This window comes from Dendropsophus ebraccatus, chromosome 7 (genome assembly GCF_027789765.1).
Source record: "Dendropsophus ebraccatus isolate aDenEbr1 chromosome 7, aDenEbr1.pat, whole genome shotgun sequence".
NCBI lineage: Eukaryota > Metazoa > Chordata > Amphibia > Anura > Hylidae > Dendropsophus > Dendropsophus ebraccatus.
In genome coordinates this window covers 137536506-137562958 of record NC_091460.1, presented here as the reverse complement: position 1 = coordinate 137562958, position 26453 = coordinate 137536506, and the positions used below count along the sequence as shown (strand labels likewise).

General features: G+C 42.4%; 1 long non-coding RNA gene across 1 annotated transcript in view; it reads left to right on the top strand.

Annotated features, from left to right (window-relative positions):
• The window catches only part of LOC138797058 (uncharacterized), a 29079-nt gene extending 4587 nt beyond the window's left edge, over positions 1–24492 (top strand). The window contains exon 3 of the long non-coding RNA XR_011363888.1: positions 24360–24492. This is a non-coding gene — a long non-coding RNA (uncharacterized lncRNA). The remainder of the gene's footprint in view (positions 1–24359) is intronic.
• The last annotated feature ends 1961 nt before the right edge of the window (positions 24493–26453 follow it).

Genomic DNA, 26453 nt, shown 5'->3' with positions numbered 1-26453 from the left:
GGATAAAATGGTGATGTCACTTCCTGGATAAAATGGTGACGTCACTTCCTGGATAAAATGGTGATGTCACGACCCGACTCCCAGAGCTGTGCGGGCTGTGGCTGCTGGAGAGGATGATGGCAGGGGGGCACTGAGGGACACAGGGCACTGGAGGGACACTGAGCATCCCCCTGCCATCATCCTCTCCATTTACCTGTATGAGACACATGTGCTGGACAGTGTTGTATCTCCATAGTACATATATGCAGACAGTTACAGTTATAAGAAGCATTCCAATTACCTGGCTCTTTCCAAATTAGAATACAAGAACAATACACTTGCGCATGTACACTATCAGCAATAAGAAAATGTGGATTTAACCGGAGAAAGCTGAAAAAGTTTGTTCTCATATTTTAGACTATATTATGACAATACATTGTTATAATTTACTGAGATCCCTATCTAACTATCTATCTATCTATCTATCTATCTATCTATCTCCTATCTATCTATCTATCTATCTATCTATCTATCTATCTCCTATCTATCTATCTATCTATCTCCTATCTATCTATCTATCTATCTATCTATCTATCTATCTATCTATCTATCTCCTATCTATCTATCTATCTATCTATCTATCTATCTATCTCCTATCTATCTATCTATCTATCTATCTATCTATCTATCTATCTATCTCCTATCTATCTATCTATCTATCTATCTATCTATCTATCTCCTATCTATCTATCTCCTATCTATCTATCTATCTCCTATCTATCTATCTATCTATCTATCTATCTATCTATCTATCTATCTCCTATCTATCTATCTATCTATCTATCTATCTATCTATCTATCTCTCTATCTCTCTATCTATCTATCTATCTATCTCCTATCTATCTATCTATCTATCTATCTATCTATCTCCTATCTATCTATCTATCTATCTATCTATCTATCTATCTATCTCCTATCTATCTATCTATCTATCTATCTATCTATCTTCTATCTATCTATCTATCTATCTATCTATCTATCTATCTATCTCTCTCTCTCTATCTATCTATCTATCTATCTATCTATCTCCTATCTATCTATCTATCTATCTATCTATCTATCTATCTATCTATCTATCTTCTATCTATCTATCTATCTATCTATCTATCTATCTATCTATCTCCTATCTATCTCCTATCTATCTATCTATCTATCTATCTATCTATCTATCTATCTATCTCCTATCTATCTATCTATCTATCTATCTATCTATCTCCTATCTATCTATCTATCTATCTATCTCTCGGAACGATAATCGGCCGAATTGGCCCGACCGTCGGGCGCCGACCACGCACAGCTGTGTGTAATAGCGGTGCGTGGCCGGCGACTAATGATATACATTACCCATCCACGTTCCAGGGCTGCTCCTGTCGTCCGCTTCTCCCGGGGTCCCGCGCGCGCTCTAGCTTCACAGAGGCCTGTCAGCTGATAGGCCGCTCAGCCAATCACAGGCCGCGGCGGTCCCGGCCTGTGATTGGCTGAGCGGCCTACCAGCTGACAGGCCGCTGTGAAGCTAGAGCGCGCGCGGGACCCCCGGAGAAGCGGACAGCAGGAGCAGCCCTGGAACGTGGATGGATTAATGTATGCCAGTTTAGCAAGGGCTGCAAGGACATCGGTAACAATGTCCTTGCAGCTCTTGTCAAACGATTATCGGGCCGTGTAATAGGCCCAGTAAACGAGCAACGATCTAGCAGATCGCTGCTCGTTTACAGGTATTATCGGGCCCTGCTCGGCCCGTGTAATACCACCCTAACTAACCCTCAGTGATGTCTCTGGTAGTCTAACTAACCCTCAGTGATGTCTCTGGTAGTCCTTGTCAACCCCCAGTGAGGTCCCTTGTAATCCTAATGAACTCCTAGTGATGCCCCTGGTAGCTGATGTTAACCCCCCCAGTGATGTCCCTGGTAATCTAGTTAACCCCCCCAGTGATGTCCCTGGTAATCTAGTTAACCCCCCAGTGATGCCCCTGATAGTCCTAGTTAACCCCCCAGTCATGTCCCTGGTAGTCTAGTTAACCTCCCAGTCATGTCCCTGGTAGTCTTGTTGACCCCCAGTGTCTGTCCCAAATAAAAAAATAAACATCCCACTCACCTTTCCTCCACTCCCACGCTGCCCAGGTCCTCTTCTCTCTCCTCTAGTCTGTGCCAATCTTCTCCTGCAGGCAACGCGCAATGAAATTATGTCATCGCGCGCGGCCTGCAGGAAAAAGAAGACGTGTGCCACTCTGGTGGGGAAGGAGACGGACAGCATCCTCCTGTGTCTGGCAGCCATCACATTCACAGACACAGGAGAATGCTCTTCGTCCAGCTCCTACCCCACCAGAACGCCGCACATCACAGGATAGCCGCAGCCCGCATCGGGATGTCTCAGGAGCCGGATGCAGCCCGAGGGCCAAAGGTTCCCCACACCTGACCTACAACAAAAGCAAAAAATAAAAATACACAACAGACATACACAGCATACTATAATACGTACTTATTATGATGGTTAGTATAATACGTACTTATTATAATGTTAAGTATAATGCGTACTTATTATGATGGTTAGTATAATACATACTTATTTTGAGGATTAAGGTCCTTTTATATGACCTGACTTTTGGCCGTCCGCGGACGCAAACAAGCCCTGATCAGCACACACCACCATTCTAATACTAGTCATATGAAAACAGCTGCTCTCTGGTGTTATTGTTCCTCTCTTTAGATGATTTTTTTGCCTCTTAGGGTGGTATTAACGATTTTTTAGCGATTAGCAAACGACCACTATGACAAATGATCTTAAATCGTTCACCCTATTACACAGGACAATGATCAATACTTATGGTCGTTCTTGCGCTCGTCCTTTCCTGGCTGATAGACCAGAGAACGACCGAACAACGTGTTATTACACCGAACGATGTTCGAATGATTTGTGTACGATCAACGATGAAAATAGGTCCAGATTCTATCAAATGATCAGCGATTTCTCGTTGGTCATTTAACCCCTAGACGACCCTGGACGTAGGGTTACGTCATGGAAGTCTGTCCCCAGACGACCCATGACGTAACTCTACATCCTGGGTGTTTCTCCCGCTCCGCTCTGGAGCGCGCTTCATAGCAGGTGGGGGTCGGCTGCAATCGGCAGCCGGGACCTCACTGGTAATGACACGCTGCAGCGATCGCGCTGTCGCGTGTCATTAACCCCTTAAACGCCGCGGCGCGGCGTTTAAGTGTAAGTGACAGAAGGAGTCCCCTGTCACTTACCGATCGGAACCCCCGCAGTGTGACTGCGGGGGTCCCGATCGTTGAAACGGACCGCCGGAGGTCTCTTACCTGCCTCCGTGTGGTCCGATCGGCAATCTGCTGCACTAAGCCTGCACAGGCAGGCTCAATGAGCAGATCGCCGATAACACTGATCAATGCTATGCCTATGGCATAGCAATCATCAGTGTAGAAATCAAACTAGTGTATGTACAAGTCCCCCAAAGGGACTTCAAACGTGTAAAAAAAAAAAAGTTCAAAACACTATTACACTACTCCAAAGCCCCTCCCCCAATAAAAGTTGAAATCACCCCCTTTCCTATTATATAAATAAAACATATAAAAATAAATAAATAGATAAACATATAATATACCGTAGCGTGCGTAATTGTCCGATCTATTAAAATATAACAAGCGTCATTGTGATCGGTGAACGGCGTACACGAAAAGAGGGAAAAAAGTGCGCACATTACCGATTTTATGTTACATTATATTTTTTAAAGAATCAATAAAAAGTGATCAAAACGTCCGATCTTCACAAATATGGTATTAATAAAAACTAAAGATCATGGCGGAAAAAATGACACCCCATACAGCCCCGTAGGTGAAAAACTAAAACCGTTATAAGCGTCACAATAGGCCCATTTTATTAATATTTAATTGCCAAAAAAAAGGATTTCATTAAAAAATATATATATATAACATTAGAGAATCTGTGTAACCTGCATATGGTTGTGTTCAGACTGACCTATAGAATAATAGTATCATGTCGCTGTTACCATATAGTGCATTACGTAGACACAGGAACCCCCCAAACGTTACCATATTGCATTCTTTTTTTCAATTTCACCTATTTATATCTTGATAAATAATATATTTGGGATTCCATCATACATGTTATGGTAAAATGAAAGACGCCATTACACAGTACAACTATTCCTGTAAAAAACAAGCACTTACATGGCTTGTAGATAGAAAACTGAGAGTGCTAGAGCTCATAGAAAGGGGGAGGGAAAAACGAAAACACTAACATCAAAATTTGCGCGGTCCACTGGGTCATTTTGGGCCTGGTCCTCAAAGGGTTAATCATTGCCTACTATTACACATAACAATTTAAATCCGAACGATATAACGATTTTTTGAACGATAATCGTCCTGTGTAATATGGCCCTTAGTCTCTCTAGTCTCTGTACCTCTGTACCCGGTGTGATCATGTGACCAGGAAGCAGCTGAATTTCCCAGTAAGGCATCACAGTCTGGCACTTGATGACTCCTTAGTTACTACAGCTCATTTTTCCTGTTTCCCTCCATTGACCAAAATAGAAGCTAGTCCCTCACACAGCTCCAGGAATATGTCTCGAATACGTAAAGGAGAAGTCCAGTGTTTTTCTTTTTTTTAATCCATCCGAGGCAAAGGGGAACATCATAAGCAACAACTACTTACCTCTCCTGTGCCCACGAATTGGAGTGCCAGAAGGTCCAAGACCCCCTTTCTACATCTATATAACCTTCTGACACCAGTTGGTTTGAAAGAAAAAGATTTTCGCTGGACTTTGTAGGTTTATGTCCTATCTAAGGGTAGCATAATCTAGTGACAGAGAATCTGAACAGAATGATGTATCACTTCCTCCTGAATAACATGGATAATAAGTAGTCCTCTCCATTGTGTGCATGAGCCCAGTAGTCCAAAATATTCATGAGAGGCAGAAAACTCCTCCCACCAGCTGCTGATTGGCAGTTATCTATCTATTCATGCTGTGTATAGGCAGTCACCTGTCATCCAGCAGCTGGAGGGCAGAGAGAGGGGTGTGGCAAGAATCCTATTCTCCTGCATATTAGGAGAACGGCTGAACAGAGTGATGTAAATAATACACTGATCTGTTCAGCATTTCTGTCACTATTTTATATTGCCCTCATTTAAGGCGGTATAAACCTAGTAACAGATTCCCTTTAAAAGCCTGTGAGGCAAGCTTAGATGCTATGCCACTCCCATCCAATGTCAGATCCACCACACAGATAAGAACAAGGCTTTATGGTGTAATCTGTAGGTGCGGATAATTCCTTCAGTATACTCATAGCACTAATAGTGATTACTATACAGGAAAGGTGTGATTATCTACACCACAGCTGTGCAAATAGTGCCGACCACTGACTTTACCATCAGACCATCCCATTTATTTTCCATCTTAGAGTTAAAGGATACACATATGTTTCAATGATAACGTCCTTTAGGGCCTTAAGTTCTAAGAACAGTTTGTGCTTTATTAAAGTGACAATGTTTAACACCTTACCTGGTCTGCTGTTAAATGAGACCTGACCACCAACATTTTTTTAATTATTTTCATATGGTAATAATCTCTGTTAGGTAACTAGGCTGCATTTATGCAACTGACCTGGAGGTTAGAAACTGTGTGCGCTTTCTGGCATGCGAACGTCGCTGCTCAGGTTTGATTGTTTATGAGATTTCCAATTCGACTTAAACTTTAGGTAACATCTGTATCCCATTTGCTTGTATATAAAAATGATCATTACTCATACAAACTTTTGCTTCTATAAGAGAGGCCAGAGGTTGACCTTTTCTGTGCCGTTAGTCATTCCATTTACCTTCCCAAGACTCCAAAAGTAAAGGTAGCTGTACATTAACATGTTAATACAGTATAGTACAGAAAGGTACGATGAATAAAGTTTTCCAGAAATAAAGGAGAAATATGGCCACAGGCAGGGGGGAATGTAATAACCAGTCCTTACTTACCTCTTCCTGTGCCCGCGATGCACCGCCTGACTAGCTCCGGGACCGCTGATGTCATGACTCGGAGGAAAATGCCCACCCTGGTTGATGGATTGTGTGTTCCACCCTAGGCACTGACTGGCTGAGTGTTCATCCATCAGCAGGTCTTGACTTTGGCTCAGAGGAGAGCCCAGAGCCCGGTGGGGGTCCCACATTTAAAGTATGTTTGACCGTCTTGTGCCCTACAGTTGCGGGATACCCGTCCTGTTAGGGTAGTACGAGCCCCAGGCCTAGTTACCTGGGCTAAGCAGACTTCCAAGACATCCTGGTCATCTTCCAAAGCGCAGTGGAATACCTAGACTTATAGTAACTCTGTTCCACTCCTATCAGTACCTATTGCTGCTGAGGTAACTGCTCTGAACGTTTTAGAGAGGTTCCTGGTGTGGATAAGGTGATCCTTCTGTGGCTGCTCTCCCCCTTGTACTTTCTAGCACTGCATAATTGCTGTGTCTTTCATCAAAAGAACTGGTAACATCTTCATCCACCGACTACCACTCACGACCCTGATTAGAGACTGCCTCCTCCCACCAGGAACTAACTTCTATTTCAGGGGTCTGAACAAACCCTACTGTGATTGGTGAGAGCTGTGGGTGCAAAAAGAGAGAAGACAGATCATAAGGTAGAGACTGGAGGGAAAGCACCTGCACCTATAAGTGGATAAAACATCACATGTGACACAAAATAGTCTCCTTCAGCCGTGCTTCACATAAAACATACAATACAGAGCAGCAGGGCAAAAACACTAACTAATGTGAAAACCTCATCCCCATCTGTGTGAAGCCAAAGGAGTTACCTTAGAATTTAGGGGCCTGTACCGGTTCTGTGGCTGAACACTCCCACTTGAAGTTCCCACCGTCCCAAAGAGTCCATTATATGCTCGGGTGGATTCCATTGTCTGCCCAAAGAATTGACATGTCAATTCTTTGGGCAGACAACGGAATCTGCCCCAGCATAGAATGGAGTCTATGGGACGGGTGGAGAGTCAATCCGCGGCAAGTTATCCCTGTGATTTCCGTAGTGAGCACATACCCTAAACCCAATAAAAAATTATTATTATTATCGACAACAACAACAACAACAATAATATTATAGGCTATGAGTCTCAGAATACATATGCAGCTTATGTTTTTCATTTGATTGACCAGAATATGAGGTGATAACATTTGTGGGAGCTGTAATGACGGCCATTTACTGGTCATCCGGATCATAAATAAAGGAAACATATTAAGGTAACTTGAACACACCCTTAGGGCCCTATTCCACCGGACGATTATCGTTCAGACTATCGTTAAATCGTTCGAATCTAAACGATAATCGTTTGGTTGAAATGCAGTTAACGATTAACGACCGAATGAGAAATCGTTGATCGCTTTATAAGACCTGGACCTATGTTTATCGTTGCTCGTTCGCAAAACGTTCGCAAATCGTTCGCATTGAATAAGGGCCCTATTCCACTGGACGATTATCGTTTGCATAATCGTTAACAATTAACGATCTCAAACGACCGCTATTGCGAAAGACCTGAAAACGTTCACTCATTTCCATGGAACGATAATCGTTACTTATGATCGTAATTGCGATCGTTTTTCTTCGCTATTTATTCGCTATTGTGTTCGTATCTATTGCAAACAACCGAACAACGTCTTATTCAATGCGAACGATTTGCGAACGTTTTGCGAACGAGCAACGATAAAAATAGCTCCAGGTATTATAAAGTGATCAACGATTTCTCGTTCGGTCGTTAATCGTTAACTGCATTTCAACCGAACGATTATCGTTTAGGGCCCTATTCCACCGGACGATTATCGTTTGCATAATCGTTAACGATTAACGATCTCAAACGACCGCTATTGCGAAAGACCTGAAAACGTTCACTCATTTCCATGGAACGATAATCGTTACTTATGATCGTAATTGCGATAGTTTTTTCTTCGCTATTTATTCGCTATTGCGTTCGTATCTATTACAAACGACCGAACGATGTCTTATTCAATGCGAACGATTTGGGAACAAGCAACGATAAAAATAGGTCCAGGTCTTATAAAGCGATCAACGATTTCTTGTTTGGTCGTTAATCGTTAACTGCATTTCAACCGAACGATTATCGTTTAGATTCTAACGATTTAATGATAATCTGAACGATAATCGTTCGGTGGAATAGGGCCCTTAGATTCGAACGATTTAACGATAATCTGAACGATAATCGTCCGGTGGAATAGGGCCCTAAGACGTTGTTCAGTCGTTCGCAGTAGATACGAACGCAATAGCGAAGAAATAGCGAAGAAAAAACGATCGCAAATACGATCATAAGTAACGATTATCGTTCCATAGAAATTAGTGAACTTTTTCAGGTCATTTACAATAGCGGTCGTTTTAAATTGTTAATCGTTAACGATTATGCGAACGATAATCGTCCGGTGGAATAAGGCCCTTGTGGGATTACAGCAAACAATTAACAATAATTTTAGAGTCAGATCTCATTCAACGACACTCGGACGATTTTTTTTGATCGTTGCCTGCAATTACACAGGACGATTAAATTCGAACGATATAACAATTTTCGGCGCGATAATCGTCCTTGGGTCCCTAAGTGAAGTCACAATAGTGTTATCACAAAGCCATTCTGAAATCCTTAATAACTCCCCTTAGGAGCCAATGGTCCAGTCCCAAGACTCCAGAGTCAATTGTTTTGTCTACGTCTCATCTTTCCTGTGTCTCCCAGTAGAACATGTAACATTATGTGGCAGTGAAAAACAAAAAAGTTCTAAAATATTGCAGATGTCTTCAGTCTACTTACGTTTGGGAATAATTAAATCTCCTCGGAATGCATGGAACATGGCGAAGAAACAAATAACCGTAATCAGATATTGGGAAATTGGTCCCATTTACTAATTGAATCACAGAGAGCTGCTCTTTCTATACAGATTTTCACGATAGAACAATTTGCCTGTTGACAGGGCTGATTAGGGACGAGGGAACACATTGGTCATAGGCAAAAACCTTGATCTAGGGCGACATACGGGAAGCACATTGAGTTCTATAGAAATCCTCAGACTCTAACGTCCCCAGGTAGGAACTGCTAATGCGACATAGAGCTTGGATCAGATATCGTTCTTACAGAATTGGCAGAGTTGGGCTCCCCCCTTCAATGACTGGACGTGTAAAGAAATAGCCTGTTAGAAATGCAATTTGCACGCTACAACACTCACCTTGGAGTGACAGTAAACTAATACCATCTGGGAAACCTGTAATGTAATCATCACTGGGCTCTTAGCCGTCTGGTTACCCAACATTACCGGGGCTAACCTCTCTTCTTTGTGGTGGATGAGAGGTTAACATAACAGAGCCGTGCAAAGGAGAGACTTGATTGCAAATTGGTCAATACCTGCTTAAAGGGGTTGTCCAGTGAAAATCTTTTTCTTTCAAATCAACTGGCTTCAGAAAGTTATATAGATTTGTAATTTACTTCTATTGAAAAATCTCAAGTCTTCCCATATTTATCAGCTGCTGTATGTCCTGCGGGAAATGTTGTTTTCTTTCCAGTCTGACACAGTGCTCTCTGCTGCCACCTCTGTCCATGTCAGGAACTGTTGCAGTAGCAAATCCTCATTGAAAATCTCTCCTGCTCAGGACAGTTCCTGACATGGACAGAGGTGGCAGCAGAGAGCACTGTGTTAGACTGGAAAGAAAACACCACTTCCTGCAGGACATACAGCAGCTGATAAATATGGGAAGACTTGAGATTTTTAAATAGAAGTAAATTACAAATCTATGTAACTTTCTGAAACCAGTTGATTTAAAAGAAAAAGATTTTCGCTGGATAATCTCTTAAAGTAGGTATTGATCAATTTGCAATCAGGTCTCTCCTTTGCACAGCTCTGTTATGGGCACCATAAAGAAGAGAGGTTAGTGTGGTAGGTGCGATACCAAGTGACGGGGAAAGTCCCGTTCATGTTTAGTTTCAAGAAATGGAAAGACATGATCAAGACGGCTGACTATAATGCTGCGTTTACACGGAACGATTATCGTTCGAATTTGCACGATAATGATCGATAATCGGGGATTGAGCCGTGAGGCTAATAAGGAACAGGTACAGATAACGGCCATTTTCTGTGATCTCCTTCCTGCCCATCAGGATTCCTGGGTCTGTGATCCATCAATGGATAGAAAGACATATAAATATCTGACTTCTCCACTGGCACATTATAGGGGCTATAAGCGATATTAGCAAGAATTAACTTTTTTCCTGCACTTTTTCTTTTAGGTTATCTGGACTGCACACTTTACTAAAGAGAAGAGCGCCTGAAATGGAATTGTTAGACATTTTGCTCCTCTGGAGATAGTTAAGACTTGGATTTGGTTACAACCATTGTTCTGTTCTCAGAGTTGTGAGAAAGCTGTAATATCCTATATATGTTGTCACTGTCCTCGGATGAAGCTGAAAGGCTTTTTGGCATCTTCAGTCACTAGTTCTTTATCCACCCACACAAGGGTCTGTCCTGATTCCTGTTCTTTTTAATGTGTTTGTAAGTGACATAGGAGAAGGGTTGGTAGGTAAGGATAGTGACATAGGAGAATGTTTGGTAGGTAAGGATACTGACATAGGAGAAGGGTTGGTAGGTAAGGATAGTGACACAGGAGAAGGTTTGGTAGGTAAGGATAGTGACATAGGAGAATGTTTGGTAGGTAAGGATAGAGACATAGGAGAAGGGTTGGTAGGTAAGGATAGTGACATAGGAGAAGGGTTGGTAGGTAAGATTAGTGACATAGAAGAAGGGTTGGTAGGTAAGGATAGTGACATAGGAGAAGGTGTGGTAGGTAAGGATAGTGACATAGGAGAAGGGTTGGTAGGTAAGGATAGTGACATAGGAGAAGGTTTGGTAGGTAAGAATAGTGACATAGGAGAAGGGTTGGTAGGTAAGGATAGTGACATAGGAGAAGGGTTGGTAGGTAAGGTAAGTGATATAGGAGAAGGTTTGGTAGGTAAGGATAGTGATATAGGAGAAGGGTTGGTAGATAAGGATAGTGACATAGGAGAAGGTTTGGTAGGTAAGGTTAGTGACATAGGAGAAGGTTTGGTAGGTAAGGTAAGTGACATAGGGAAAGGTTTGGTAGGTAAGGATAGTGATATAAGAGAAGGTGTGGTAGGTAAGGTAAGTGACATAGGAGAAGGATTGGTAGGTACGGATAGTGACATAGGAGAAGGATTGGTAGGTAAGGATAGTGACATAGGAGAAGGTTTGGTAGGTAAGGATAGTGACATAGGAGAAGGTTTGGTAGGTAAGGATAGTGATATAGGAGAAGGTTTGGTAGGTAAGGATAGTGACACGGGAGAAGGTTTGGTAGGTAAGGATAGTAACATAGGAGAAGGTTTGGTAGGTATGGATAGTGATATAGGAGAAGGTTTGGTAGGTAAGGATAGTGACATAGGAGAAGGGTTGGTAGGTAAGGTAAGTGACATAGGAGAAGGTTTGGTAGGTAAGGATAGTGACATAGGAGAAGGGTTGGTAGGTAAGGTAAGTGACATAGGAGAAGGTTTGGTAGGTAAGGATAGTGACATAGGAGAAGGTTTGGTAGGTAAGGATAGTGACATAGGAGAAGGTTTGGCAGGTAAGGTAAGTGACATAGGGAAAGGTTTGATAGGTAAGGATAGTGATATAGGAGAAGGTGTGGTAGGTAAGGTAAGTGACATAGGGAAAGGTTTGGTAGGTAAGGATAGTGACATAGGAGAAGGGTTGGTAGGTAAGGATAGTGACATAGGAGAAGGGTTGGTAGGTAAGATTAGTGACATAGAAGAAGGGTTGGTAGGTAAGGATAGTGACATAGGAGAAGGGTTGGTAGGTAAGGATAGTGACATAGGAGAAGGGTTGGTAGGTAAGGATAGTGACATAGGAGAAGGGTTGGTAGGTAAGGATAGTGACATAGGAGAAGGTTTGGCAGGTAAGGATAGTGACATAGGAGAAGGTTTGGCAGGTAAGGATAGTAACATAGGAGAAGGTTTGGTAGGTAAGGATAGTGACATAGGAGAAGGGTTGGTAGGTAAGGATAGTGATATAGGAGAAGGTTTGGTGGGTAAGGATATTGGCATAGGAGAAGGTTTGGTAGGTAAAGTTTGTCTGTTTGAGGATGACACAAAAGTGTGCAATAGGGTTGATATTCCTGGGGGTGTCAATAATATGGAAAAGTATTTAGCTTTGCTAGACAAGTGGTCCAAACTGTGGAAATTGCAGTTCAATGTTTCCAAATGTAATAATAATGCACTTGGGGAGAAGGAATCCTCTATCCGAGTATCATACTGGCAGTTCTGTGTTGGCGAAGACTTCAGAAGAGAAGGATTTAGGGACAGTGATTTCTGACAGCCTTAAAATGAGTCACCATTGCAGCCAGGTGGTGGGGAAAGCAAATTGTATGCTGGGCTGTATATATAATGGTATACTGAGCTGTATATATATATATATATTTATATATACACTGTATATATATATATATATATATATATATATAATGGTATGCTGGGCTAGATATATATATATAGGTATGCTGGGCTGTATATATATAATGATATGCTGGGCTGTATATATAATGGTTTTGCTGGGCTGTAAATATAATGGTATGCTAGGCTGTATATATATAATGGTATGCTGGGCTGTATATATATATATATATATCTATATATATATATATATATACACAGTAATACCTCTGTTTTCGAACGCTTTGGAACTCGAACTGCTTGGTGTTCGAACAAAAATTTACCCAGAAGTGGTTTTCGAAAGTTCTTTGAACGTTTTTGCGAGGGTGGATGGTGGGTTGTACCTGGCGAGTTAAGCAGTGGTGAGGCTTCACATACAGTACAGTGCTGTATAAGACTGCTGGAGTGCATATACAGTGCAGTAGTAGTACAGGCAGTGCACCACCATCTCACATACATTACAGTGCTTGGATGGGGGGGACGCTATACAGTAAAGGATGGCTGAGGAGTTGGTGACTACTGTACTATAATTGCTGGTTCTGATGAACATTTCTTATGTTTAATGTCCTGTACAGTATAGTGCTGTTCTGTTCTGTACTGTAGTGATTATACTGAGCACTTATCAGTGTAATAAATGAGTATTGTAGGGAATTATTGGTTGCTGCTGGAACCAATTAATCACATTTACATTATTTCCTATGAGAAGACACTGCTCGGTTTTCAAACTGCTTGGTTCTCAAACTGCCTTCCGGAACCAATTAAGTTCGAGAACCGAGGTACCACTGTATATATATATATATATATATATATATATATATATATATAAAATGTATAATGGTATACTGGGCTGTATATATAATGATATGCTGAGCTGTATATATATAATGGTATGCTGAGCTGTATATATAATGGTATGCTGGGGAGTATATAAATAATGGTATGGTGGGCTGTATATATAATGGTATGCCAGGCTTTATATACAATCATATGCTGGGCTGTACATATATAATGGTATGCTGGGCTGTATATATATATAATAGTATGCTGGGCTGTATATATATATATATATATATATATATATATATATGATGGTATGCTGGGCTGAATATATATATATTGGTATGCTGGGCTGTATATATAATGGTATGCTGGGCTGTATATATATATATAATGGTATGCTGGGCTGTATATATAATGGTATGCTGGGCTGTATAGCTAGAGGTATAACTAGAGCTCTAGTGACATCACATCTGGAATACTGTGTTCAGTTCTGGAGACCTCACCTACAAAAACATACTGATAAAGTATAACGGGTCCAAAGACATGATACAACAGTGGTGGAGGGTGTGAGGCATAAAACATAGCAAGAAAGACGTAAGGATTTGAATCTGTATAGTCTGGAGGAAAGAAGAGACAGGGGGGACATGATGGAAACCTTCATATATGTTACAGGACTAAGTAAGGTTCAGGAGGGAAGCTGAACTCAAGAAGAAGAGGAGACAGGGAGAGGTTACCCGGGGGAGAGATCAGAAGCAACGTGAGAAAAAATTACTTTACTGAAAGAGTAGTAGATGCTTGGAACAAACTTCCAGCAGATGTGGTTGGTAAATCTACAATAACAGAATGTAACCTGCCGGGTATATACATATATCTATCCTAAGGTAATAAGAAGGGAAATACTAAAAGGGCCGACTAGATGGACCAGGGGGCTTTTTCTGCCAACAATTTTTTATGTTTAGAGTTAGAATAGAATGTTATATCCCCTGCTCCCCTTTAAAAAGGTTCTGCCACCAATATATCTCTGTTATTCTATTTATAAACTAGTAGGATGTATATTAGCATTGTTATAGGTTCCATACTGACAGGAGACAAAATGTGTTTTGTTCAATACGTCATGAAATAAATTCTGTATCCACAGCTGCACTCTATGGGACCGCTTGGAATTACTTTTTAACAGTATGAACGTATTATTTCAGCAGATAAAACAGCTGCTTTTAATTTATGTTGGTGATTTAAAGGGATTTAATTGGTAACTAAAATCATATCCGTTCAATTTACAGTGAACAATGTCATCACTGCCCATGGCCACTAGAGGGCACCAGAGCTCCACTGTTCTATGTGCAAACCTATATGTAGTTTTACCATCTATTAGCTTCAATTGAAAGTTTATCCTGCCTTGGGCTGTTTTCATTTCAAGCGAAAAGTATTACATGAATAAATTGTCCTAACAAAGTGTGTTCAGAACCGGCGAGGAAATGTGCTCGAGAATTCTGCAAAATAGGCTGTAAGGCATTTTCAAAAGATTAAGCTACAAATATGATCATGTACAGGTCTGCAAGTAAAAGGTTTCTTATGGAGAAAGGAGATGCGCGCAAGCCTAAATGACGGAAATGGCTGCACATCGCACCCATGGCTGACACTAAAGCTTGTTCAGCTACATTAAAAACCAACATCAGAAGTTAGTATATAATTTGATCAAACCATATTGCCTCATGTACCACATGCAGGTCTCTGATACTCTGAGTCCCTAACCAAAAAACACTGCGCTGATCAGCGACCGCTAACCCCGCAAAGTGTTCCCAAGGAGGGAAGGGGGACCACGGAATTGCAACCCCAATGTCACAGGACCAAACCCCAAGGGCCCCCTGAGGAGCAGGAGCAGTGGTGAGAGGTAACAGCTTGCAGCTCATGTGTATCAGAGACCTGCACGTTGGTACATGAGGCAATATGGTTTGATCAAATTATATACTAACTTCTGATGTTGGTTATTAATGTAGCTGAATAAGCTTTCGTGTCAACCATGGGTGCGATGTGCGGCCATTTCTGTCCTTTAGGCTTGAGAAAGGAGATACAGTGATTAGATCAGAGGGAGACTATTCACTTCAGTGGTAAAATGGTCTCACAAATCTGTGTCAATTGTACTTTTATTACTTTTTTGGAAAGTTTGAAAACTCTTTTGCACAGTAGTATCCTAAAGGGATGAGGCCTGTTACTGGCCTCTCTGCCTGCCAATCGTCCCCGCCGAGCGCACTGAGCGGTGGCTACACACTGGCGGGGAGCCGTCTAGATGACTTCTTAGGTCTGCCAAGGCCCGCGGGATTTGAACATCTTTTTTCCCTGTAAAGGTGCTGCTGCAACCGTGGCCGGTGATGCAGGGAACCGTGGCAGTGATGCAGGGAACCAAATCAACCCAATTGGGCTGATTTGTTCCCTTTAAACATATTTATACATCCAAACTATGATTATTAAGGCAGTTAAAAGATGTAAGTGTAGTGTCCCACCACAGGTGGTTCCCTAAGTTTTATACCACCCAGGTAAAGTAACTCTCACAGGTGTCACACCAAGTACTGTGAGCTGTGATTTCCACTCCTGCCACTAGGTGTCTCACTCCCCCTGTGCACAGCTGCAGTCTATGTAAAAGGTAACGCTATGTTCTTTTGTGTCAACCTAACTATGTCTACACACTGTACACCACACTCTCTCATACCCACACTTCCTGTCACATGATCCTATATAGGATAGGGGTTTCCTGTTCGAAGTTACTTGTGTTCCAGTCAGGAGTGCGTGTAGTTGCAGTTCCAGTGTGAGATCAACAGCAGTTATGTGCTGCCAAATCTTAGGAGTGGGGTAACCGGGAATCAGGACAACCCTTGTCTACACTGTGGATTCTTCAAGTCAGGATAGTGACCCCCCAAGAAGAGGAAGAGGGACTGATCCCCAGTAAAGCAAAAGTGCACTAAGCTAAAGTACTGACACTGTGCTCAACACACTGCTGCTATAATGTGCCTGCACTTACACACAGCAAGTCACACTGCTCTATAGAAAAGTTTCTGTCACTGTCCTCCTGCACAGCTCTGTGATTCTCACTTCCTGATTGGTCCAGGCTGAACACACCCTCTTCCCCATTGCTGTCATGTGACCACACAGACCTCTGACAGCAGCCCTGCTTCTCTATTCTAGCCTGTTGTACTACGCTACTGCATTATGGGGATCTGCATCTCCATCCTGTATCTACAACCTGCTGCTGTGTTATCAGGTTTATGCACTTACTATACATTATACTCCACATGCTGATTGCTATACTGTATAGTAACTTATAATATCACAGATTCTGCTGTTTCTCATTGTTTGTTTCATCTGTTCTACATGTTATTCAGAATAAAACAAACAAACAAATTTTTGGGGTGTGGAACCAATCAGTGATTTCTTATGGGGAATTTTGCTTTGGTTTAAGAGTGGATTTGGATTACAAGCGCCGTCCCGGAACAAATTCTGCTCCTTATCCAAGGCACCACTGTGTTAGTTTGCAGTTGGCGGACCTATAAAGTGTGATATTAAAGAGATTGTCCAGGGAGCAGAAGATGACCGAACCCTTCTTCTCCCCACACTTCCTGTGAATTCCCAGCATGCAGTGCGGGAATGATTGACAAGCAGAGAGGCCACTAATGGGCTGTGATTAGTCATGGGCGGCTTCCCTGCCCTGATTGCTGCCCCTCTCCCGGCCTCGCACGGCAGAATAAATCCCCCCCCCTTTATAAAACTACTGCTGCAGCTGCGGCTGGTGTGTTCTACAAGCTGCACAGTAGGTCTATACTCTGCTGCTGGGAACCATATTAGCACAATGGTTCTAATTGGTTCCCTTTAACTCATCTAGAACTTGTTGATGACTAATAGACTATTAATTTGTATGCTTTTTTGCTTTTAAGGCTATGTTCACACTACATAAGTTTTGTAATAATCACATCCATCGTTGCCGATTTGCAACAACGGTCGTGATTACTACGGAACTTACGTAGTGCTGCCGTCTATGGAATCCCGGACGGAGTGTATACACATAGTATACACTCTGGCCAGGATTCCTAGCGGGTCACAGAACAGCCGGTGTCTTACGCCATGTGAACATGGCCTAATGTTGGATTAACCCCTAGACGACCCAGGGCGTATAGTTACGCCATGGAAGTCTGTCCCCAGACGACCTAGGGCGTAACTGTACGCCCTGGGTGTTTCTCCCGCTATGAAGCGTGCTCCGGAGCGGAGCGCGCTTCATAGCAGGTGGGGGCCGGCTGCAATCAGCAGCCGGGACCTCACCGGTAATGACACGCAGCAGCGATCGCGCTGCCGCGTGTCATTAACTCCTTAAACGCCGCGATCGTGACCGCGGCGTTTAAGTGTAAGTGACAGGGGGAGTCCCCTGTCACTTACCGATCGGGACCCCCGCAGTGTGACTGCGGGGCTCCCGATCGGTAAAACGGGCCGCCGGAGGTCTCTCACCTGCCTCCATGCGGTCCGATCGGCGATCTGCTACACTAAGCCTGCACAGGCAGGCTCAATAAGCAGATCGCCGATAACACTGATCAATGCTATGCCTATGGCATAGCAATGATCAGTGTAAAAATCCAAGTACTGTATGTAAAAGTCCCCCAAAGGGACTTCAAATGTGTAAAAAAAAAAAGTTATAAACACTAACACACTACCCCAAAACCCCTCCCCCAATAAAAGTTGAAATCACCCCCCTTTCCCATTATATAAATAAAACATATAAAAATGAATAAATAAATAAACATATAATATACCGTAGCGTGCGTAATTGTCCGATCTATGAAAATATAACAAGCGTCATTGCGAAAGGTAAACGGCGTACACGAAAAGAGGGAAAAAAGTGCGCGGATTACCGATTTTATGTTACATTATATATAAAAAAAAATTAATAAAAAGTGATCAAAACGTCCGATCTTCACACATATGGTATTAATAAAAACTAGAGATCATGGCGGAAAAAATGACACCCCATACAGCCCCGTAGGTGAAAAAATAAAACCGTTATAAGCGTCACAATAGGCCCATTTTATTTATAATTAATTGCCAAAAAAAAAGGATTTCATTTAAAAAAAATATATAACATTAGAGAATCTGTGTAACCTGCATATGGTTGTGTTCGGGCTGACCTATAGAATAATAGTATCATGTCGCTGTTACCATATAGTGCATTACGTAGACACAGGAACCCCCCAAACGTTACCATATTGCATTCTTTTTTGCAATTTCACCAATTTATATCTTCATAAATAATATATTTGGAATTCCATCATACATGTTATGGTAAAATGAAAGACGCCATTACAAAGTACAACTATTCCTGTAACAAATAAGCCCTTACATGGCCTGTAGATAAAAAACTGAAAGTGCTAGAGCTCTTAGAAGGGGAGGAGGGAAAAACGGAAACACTAAGATCAAAATTTGCGCGGTCCACTGGGTCATTTTGGGCCTGGTCCTCAAAGGGTTAATAAAGGGTGTTTTTTTAAGCTTTCACTTGGACGCTGGATCAGAAGTTTTCTTAGATACTGATTATACATATATGTTTGGCGCTTGGAACCGTGTGAGCGAGTGAATGGACCAGGCAAAGGATGAGCTGGACCCAGACCTCACATATGGCAGAATGGCTGTATATCATTGTGTCATCTCATGTGAAAAGGAGAAAACCTTATTTTTGTCTCTGATGTCTCATCGGTTGTCCATCACGTAGCACATGTGAACTTCATAAACTTGAGTCAATTTGCCACAACGTGTGAACCACCTGGTCCCTTACATTATTTCCTTGTTACTTTTATCTTAGGATAGATATATATACCCAGACATGTGTAACTGCTGCATGCGTACATTCAAAGAAGGTTGATTTATCCAGTAACACTAAATCCTTTTGCATATTACTGACACCTCCTGGAAAATCAACCCTACTGCACACTCCGGCCTCTTCAGCAAACATACAAATCTTACCCACCAAACCTTCTTCTATATCACTACCCTTACCCACCAAACCTTCTCCTATGTCACTACCCTTACCTACCAAACCTTCTCCTATGTCACTATCCTTACCTACCAACCCTTCTCCTATGTCACCATCCTTACCTACCAAACCTTCTTCTATGTCACTATCCTTACCTACCAAACCTTCTCCTATGTCACTTCCCTTACCCACCAAACCTTCTCCTATGTCACTATCCTTACCTACCAAACCTTCTCCTATGTCACTTCCCTTACCCACCAAACCTTCTCCTATGTCACTATCCTTATCTACCAAACCTTCTTCTATATCACTAACCTTACCTACCAAACCTTCTCCTATGTCACTTACGTTACCTAGCAAACCTTCTCCTATATCACTATCCTTACCTACCAAACCTCCTATGTCGTTATCCTTACCTACCAAACCTTCTCCTATGTCACTATCCTTACCTACCAAACCTTCTCCTATATCACTATACTTACCTACCAAACCTTCTCCTATGTCACTATCCTTACCTACCAAACCTTCTCCTATATCACTATACTTACCTACCAAACCTTCTCCTATGTCATTATCCTTACCTACCAAACCTTCTCCTATATCACTATCCTTACCTACCAAACCTTCTCCTATGTCACTATCCTTACCTACCAAACCTTCTCCTATGTCACTATCCTTACCTACCAACCCTTCTCCTATGTCACTATCTTTACCTACCAAACCTTCTCCTATATCACTATCCTTACCTACCAACCCTTCTCCTATATCACTATCCTTACCTACCAAACCTTCTCCTATGTCACTATCCTTACCTACCAATCCTTCTCCTATATCACTATCCTTACCTACCAAACCTTCTCCTATGTCAGTATCCTTACCTACCAATCCTTCTCCTATATCACTATCCTTACCTACCAACCCTTCTCCTGTCACTGTCCTTACCTACCAAACCTCCTATGTCACTATCCTTACCTACCAACCCTTCTCCTATGTCACTATCCTTACCTACCAAACCTACTCCTATGTCACTATCCTTACCTACCAAACCTTCTCCTATGTCACTATCCTTACCTACCAAACCTTCTCCTGTATCACTATCCTTACCTACCAAACCTTCTCCTATATCACTATCCTTACCTACCAACCCTTCTCCTATGTCACTATCCTTACCTACCAACCCTTCCCCATGTCACTATCCTTACCCCCCAAACCTTCTCCTATGTCACTAACAAACATTATGTGGAGTAGGACTCCATCACTGTTGTTACAAAAAACTTAATAGACTTGTCAAAAGTTTTGATCGTTGCAGGTCTGAGTGTTCAAACACATACTGAATGGGGGAATGAGCCGGGAAAAGACGTCAGCACGTCCACTCTCCGCTCTGAATTAGAAAAAAAGAGTCAGACTTATTATGTAAGTCTATGGAAACCGACTTTTTAAAAAAAAACTCAGAGCGAGGAGCGGACGTGCAGCAGCACGGTCTTCTCTAAGCTTGTTCTCTCGATCAGTATGTGATCGATCAAAACTTTTGATATGTCTCTATAAAAGGTCAAAAGTTCTTCTGGAGAGGATGGATCTGGATCCATTTTGGGTTTCTTCTATTTTTTTTGTATTTATTCTATGTGTCAGTATGAATCCAACAACACAAAACTTGGGTAGTTATGTTTTACTATGAAAAAAAATTAAATTATATTTTTTTCTCCAAAAAACTCCATGCAGGTTCTGATCCCTATCACTTTTTTATTTTTATTTTTCCACCTATGAAGATATTTTGTTACATTTTTTTCAGCAATTCTGGACTTTGGATTGTTTTTGCACTTACACCATTGATCATGTGGGATCAGGAATGTTACAATTTAATAGTTTGGACAATTGTACATGTGTCCATACCAAATATGGTTGTCTTTAAATTAGTGCGATCTTGGTGACTGGTGCTTGTTTGAGGTGAGGATGATGCTGGAACAAGGCACAAGGTGCAGCCAAGGTGTCGCCAGGAGAAGACTTTATGATGGCCAGACTAGATGGAGAAATTAAATGGAAAGGTGGGCAACTCCAATCAGAGAAGACATCCCCTATGAGTCACTGGATGTAACTGCACTTGAATCATTTATATGATGTGCAGAGCCTGTGTACCATTGGTATCTACCTTAATACTAGTTTATGTATAGAGGATTTTATTTAGTAATGTTATTGTGGATATAGGAGTCTGGTGGGCAGAATGGAGAAAAATAGATATATTGCAAGCACTCCTCAATCCCTCTTATAATAAGACTACAAACCTATACATGACTAGTCCTGCTCTAAGATGGAAAGTGGAGAAAGTATAGTTGTACAAAATCTAACTGTGCATCCTTATTCTGAATAGGACAATTTTGAGCATTTTATATTTAGCAAAAAAAAAAAAAAAGCAGTTTTTAAGTATCAAAATAATACAAAAGCTATCTAAACATGGGTATCATTGTGATCGGACTGACCTACAGAATGAAGGCAATCATGTTGCTTTTATAAAATACAAAATGCACTGCTTAAAAATTAACCCCCCACCCCCAAATATTGCATCATTGCGATTCTCACAATAAATAATTTTTTGGTTCCGCTCTATATTTTTATGGTTAAATATAAGCTGTCATTAAAAAGTACAATTAATTCAGCACAAAATAAGTCCTCATACAGCTCTGTACATGGATATGGCACCTTGGCTCTCCAGCTGTTGCTAAAGCTTTGGCTGTCCAGGCATGATGGGAGTTGTAGTTTTGCAACAGCTGCAGAGCCGAGGTTCCCTGCCCCTGAAGTGGAATAACTATTTAGGCAAGTACTATTGCTTGAGTGTTTGATACTGTTGTACTTGGGTCAGATTAACAATAAAAAGTCTAATAGATGAAGATTAAACAGCTTTTACACTGCAGCTGATGCTGTGCTGTACTTGTAGGGGAAATGCTAGCAGGGGGGTATACAAAATTCACTATCAAGAGCATATACAAAAAGTGTAGACTTGCTAACAGGAGAAATGATAACCTCCTCCCTCCGCTCCACAGTAAATTAACATGACTGCAGCCTATGCCTGATGCTGCAGCGACATTAATTTACAATCCAGGATGACACAGGCGCAGGAGCCGCACTCCAGTGCTGAGAGTTAACCCTAAAGATACTGCGGTCAGCACATCCGCAGCATCTAAAGGGCTCCTGACAGAGAATTCTCCCTCTACAGAGGGAGAATTCTCTGCCAGTGTCCATCGGGGCTCTGTGAAGTGATTGCAGAGCTCCAATGGTAGCCATGGAAACCGGAAGCCTCAGGCTTTCGGTTTCCTGGCTACAGAAGCCGGCGGGGGGAGGGAAGGAAGGCAGGGCGTTTGCCGGGCGTGCGGCTGTGAGCTCTGCCCCTTCCCCTCTCTCCCCCGCCGCTGTCACAACACTGTAACAGCGGCAGGGGACAGCGGAGAGGGGGCAGACACAGGGACATCAGCTTATGGGATCATTATGATCCCATAAGCTGATATCCTAAAGCGACCTGGGCATTGAGGCATCAATGACACCAGGTCGTGAAAGGGATAAACTATCGCAAATGAGATTGTTTATCGTTAACCTGAAATCGTTCACCATATTACACAGAACGATAGTCGTTCATTACAATCGAATGATCGTTTACTCCATCTGATCCCAGCAAAAGAAGGAACAATGTGCAATTACACTGAACGATTAGTGAACAAATGCAAAATTACAGCGAACGAATGTGGAATTACGGCAAACGATTAACAATAATTTTAGGGTCAGATCTAAATCAACTATCGCCGACTAACGAAAATTTTTCCAATCATTGTTTGCAATTACATATAACGATTTTTGGCTTCATAATTGCCCGGCATAATAGGGCCCTTACTGACACACACATTAATAACTGACACACACAGCACTCACAGCACAGTCTTCTCCCTTCTCCTTTCTGTCAGGTTGAGGACCTAAGGGTCATGTGATCAGGTCCTCCACCCCCCTCTCTCTCTCTGTATGCAGGATGCTCACAGGTCCTACTCTTTCTCTGTCTTCTGATGTTCAGCGCTCACCCTGCACTACAGTGAGCGGGCTGAACATCAGAACACCAGGCCCCTCTCCATCTCTGGGCCCCTAGAGGCGCTGTGGGCCCCGGCACTTGCCCTGGTAAGCCCTATGCTGATGCCGGCCCTGTCTCTGTAGATCGGTGGTATAGTCTACGGGATGGCTGCCGTGCCGTGTTACCAGGCAGGAAATTGGCCAAGCAATTGTTCCATCAGACGCTCCCATTACTAATGAGCCTTGTACCTCTGTATTATTTTTTCAGTACTTTCCACCCTATCCAATGGATGTAACAAGGCCTCCACAGTTCACATACAGAGCTTGTACTGTACATAATCCAATTACCTTCCTCCTCTGCAGACTATACGTTTTCTTTACTTGCTATGCTATGCTTCACATGGAAATGAGCTGTTCTGAAATGTTATTGTGCTTGACTAGAAAACCTTCATCTACCACCGACTTCAACTCGGAACATTCCTTTTGTTAATTTAATTTCTGGTAACAGCGGTGTACGGTGAATTGGTTCCTTTTTTCTCCCCTTTTCTGCACAAACCGTGATAGACTTGCTGACATGTAGAAATTGGCCCACTGAGGTAACCGAGATGTCGGAGCGACTGGAACAGTAGACTTTTATGGGTCAAACAGGTTGAGAATTAAGTGAGAAATGTGAGTTTTCGTGTAATTACTCTAACCGAGCCTCCAGTGTGCTCCAGGCACATGTCCAGCAGTCTTATAGGTGATTTCATGACCACTGGCCGAGATGTCTTGGTTTATTTTAAGAAAGACAGAGGGGAGTGTAGAAAACAATAAAAATGGCACCGAGTGAAATGGGGCAAAACGGCAACCAGACCCCGATACCAATTTCTTTTATAAAAATTTTACAACACAACATTATCTGCAAAAGCTATTCCAGGAGGCCTCTGTACATAGAGCATTATAATATCATCATCATCATCATCATCATCATGTTTTATGTTTTTCTCTGTTCAGACGTCTGATAGAAGCGCCGGCAGGGCGCGAAGCAGCTGTCACGTCTTCTGTGATTTAAGTGTACTGGTGTTCCTACCACCCGATTATACATGGATGGCTTTTAATCTATGATGATTCAATAAAAGAAGAAGACATTTTACTGGGTGAGTGCGCTCTTGCCTTTCTTATTGCATATACTGTTCTGCACTGTGTTCCTCTTGTCCACGGCGTGGGTTGAGATGATTCCTGACTTGTCCTCTCTAGTAGTGACTTAACACTATATAGTGTGTAATAGTGTTGCTTGAGAGAAAACTGTGTCTAGGTCTCGGATATACATGTGCTCTGCTAAATGTCTAGACCACAACTAAACTGGGGACCTGGCAGGAGCCAGGGCTTAACTTGACTGCTGAAGGGACTGTCCTAGCTTGCGTCCTTCCTCTACAGAATCCAAGACAAGAAGACGTCACACTTCCTCTACCCATGTGACTTCCTTCCTACAGATCATTGGTGTGCAGATCCTTGTGGTACATAAGAAAAACCAATAACCCTTTAGTTCCTACAGCTGTGCAATATTTGGACACAAATACTTGTAACAACGACATCTAGTGGTAAAACTTTGGTACTGCTACATTACCACTTACTTATCTGCTACATTACCACTTACGTATCTGATACGTCATGGTGCCGCGCGGGGTGTTCAGAGAGGGGTCCCGCCGGGACCCCGCTCTGAGCGGCGCTGATCCCGGCTAACATGTGCAGCCGGGCAAGTGCCTCTATTAGACGGCGCGGGTCCCGTTGCCGCGCCGGCTAATTAAGCCTCTAAGTGCAGCTGTCAAACCTGACAGCTGCACTTAGAGGCTTTGATCCACAAGTCCCTGCTGTCTAGTGGCACGGATCTCCCCCCCCGCGATGCAGAAGGAGATCCATTCTTCTGCCTGTGCCGGGCTTCAGCGTCGGAATGACGCTGATCCCGGCTCGGCAATAGATTGCTATGGCCTGCAGCAGGCCATAGCAATCTATGACCAATCTAATCGATCTTTGCTGTGTATATACACAGCATTGATCTCTATGAGAGATCAGTGCTGTCTATATACAAGTCCCCCAGGGGGACTTCTAGTTAAAGTAAAAAGTAAAGTAAAAATGTTTTTTTATTAATAAAAAATCCCCTCCCCTATTAAAAGTCCAAATCACCCCCCTTTTCCCATTTTATAAATATAAATAAATAAATAAACAAATAAACAAACATGTTTGGTATCACCGCGCGGGTAATCGCCCGAACTATTAATTAATCACATTCCTGATCTTGCACGGTAAACGGCGTAAGCGCAAAAAAAATCCAAAGTGCAAAATTGCGCATTTTTGGTCGCATCAAATCCAGAAAAATGTAATAAAAAGTGATCAAAAAGTCGTATATGCGAAATCAAGGTATCGATAGAAAGAACCCATCATGGCACAAAAAATGACACCTGACACAGCCCCATAGACCAAAAGATAAAAGCGCTGTAAGCATGGGAATAGAGCAATTTTAACCCCTTAACGACATCGGCCGTAAGTATACGCCCCCGCAGGGTGGGCTTTAACGCAAACGGGCGTATACTTACGCCCGATGTTTCCCCGATCACTGTGTGTTCACACACAGCGGTCAGGGAAGATGGCCTGCTATAATGTTTAGCAGGCCATCTCTGCTCGTCGGCACGCCGCTGAGTGCTGATCAGCATCGCACATAAGTGCGCCGCTGATCAGCAACTCCTCCATTTTGGCGTAGGGGCGATTTTTCCCCCCTATATCCTACCGCCACTGTCTGCTGATAAGTGCCGCACATAAGTGCGGCATTTATCAGCAGCTCCTTTCTTGGCGTAGGGATATTTTTTCTTGCTGTCAAAAAAACACGTAAAAAACGCTACACTACACCACACTACATGGAATAAAGTTTTACACTACACCACTACACATTTACATACCCCATATACTAGTCCCCGTATAAAGATGGCCGCCAGGGTGTTTTTTCGGTGTCGGACGCATACGTTATCCTTCGCCATTCCGCAGTGTGCACGTACCATTACAGTGTATGAAGGAAGGGATGCCCAAATCCACCCCCAGATGAACCCCCCCCCC